Source organism: Sinocyclocheilus grahami, unplaced genomic scaffold, assembly GCF_001515645.1.
Source record: "Sinocyclocheilus grahami isolate Dianchi unplaced genomic scaffold, SAMN03320097.WGS_v1.1 scaffold1902.1, whole genome shotgun sequence".
Classification (NCBI taxonomy): domain Eukaryota; kingdom Metazoa; phylum Chordata; class Actinopteri; order Cypriniformes; family Cyprinidae; genus Sinocyclocheilus; species Sinocyclocheilus grahami.
The window spans coordinates 234,819-236,315 of NW_015507081.1; the positions used below are offsets into that span (position 1 = coordinate 234,819).

Sequence of the window (1,497 nt, forward strand, 5' to 3'; positions counted from 1 at the left end):
CACACACACCTGTGCACACTCACACACACGCACTCGCACACACAAACTGGCTGGAAGACTGTTTTTATACAGGCGTGTAATACCTTCTTGCTAAAAAGACAATTGATTTCCCAGGTTATTTCATTTGGATGTATTTTTTCCGATGACTGACTGACTTTGTCACTTTTTAGACTGTTGTACGGTCACATTGGATTTGAAAGCAAAACCCTTTCCTCCATACATCCACGCTACCTGAAAGACCACAGCATCCTGAATCCAACGATACCAGTTATGTGCAGATCGGACCTCCGCTTCTCCAGATACGGCCAGGTAAGCTTTGGCCAATCAGATCGCATATGCACCCCCGCTTCACCAGATACGGCCAGGTAAGCTTTGGCCAATCAGATCGCATATGCTAATGAGGGTCGAATTAATGAGGGTGAAACTCGTTTTTATCTATATACCTAACCCTAATTTTCAAAACCTAACCCTAAGATCCACGTGAGCCTTCAGATTGCATCAAACCTTTCTTTCAGACAGACGAGACATGCAAGTATTCAAACTTAGTCTTATTAATTGATACATTAGGTATCATTTGCACCTTTTTACAAAGGTGTGTTTGAACTAAGAATCTGATGTTTCCCTCAGGTGTAAATCTGCTGAATATGCAAATGGTTCAATAACGTCATATTCTTATTTCTCTTCAAAGGGTTAAGCTTGAACCCTTTCCTATACAAACTGTGTGTATATATATATATATATATATATATATATATATATATGTATGTGTGTGTGTGTGAGACACGTTTATGTGTGGCAGATCTAAAATATTCATAATTAATTATAACTAGTTATGATTAATTATTCATATTTCCCATGAGCTGATTCCTTACAAGGGGAAGAGGATATCGGAACTTGGTCATGTTATTTAATGCTCGGTAATCTATACAGGGCCTCAAGCCTCTGTCCTTCTTGGCCACGAAGAAGAAGCTCGATGCAGCAGGGGAGTTAGATTGACGGATGTAACCTTGACCCAGCGCCTCCTTGATTAATAGATTTTTCCCAGAGGCACTGGCTCACCCGGAATGAGATCTATGGCCCAGTCCCATGGCCGATGTGGTGGTAAGCGGGAGGCTTGTTTCGGGCAAAATGCGTCGTTGAAGGGAGCATAGCAGGCTGGAATGTCTATGGATTGCTTCTCGATGGCACTCTCGATGGAGGTTGAATTCACTGGAAGGACGTCTGTGAGTTTCTTAGATGGTGATGGAGTCACGGGGAAGTATCTGTGAAGCAATCCTTTCCCCACTTCAGGACTTCTCCCGTCTTCCATGACAGAATGGGATTGTGCTTTACCAATCACGGGCACTCTAAGATGATGTCAGCAGTAGACCCCTCCAGAACCAGAAGATGAATGTCTTCAGAATGAAGTAGCCCCAGACGAAGAGTGATGGGTCCCACGCGATATCGTACATGTCTACGAGAGTGGTTTTCCAGTTATTGACTGGACTTGGTAAACTG

The 1,497-nt window shown here is 43.0% G+C and overlaps 1 long non-coding RNA gene across 1 annotated transcript in view; it reads left to right on the top strand.

The window, feature by feature from the left end:
- Nucleotides 1-326, top strand: part of LOC107573245 (uncharacterized) — an 8,655-nt gene extending 8,329 nt beyond the window's left edge. The window contains exon 3 of the long non-coding RNA XR_001607474.1: nt 171-326. This is a non-coding gene — a long non-coding RNA (uncharacterized lncRNA). The remainder of the gene's footprint in view (nt 1-170) is intronic.
- Nucleotides 327-1,497: the final 1,171 nt, after the last annotated feature.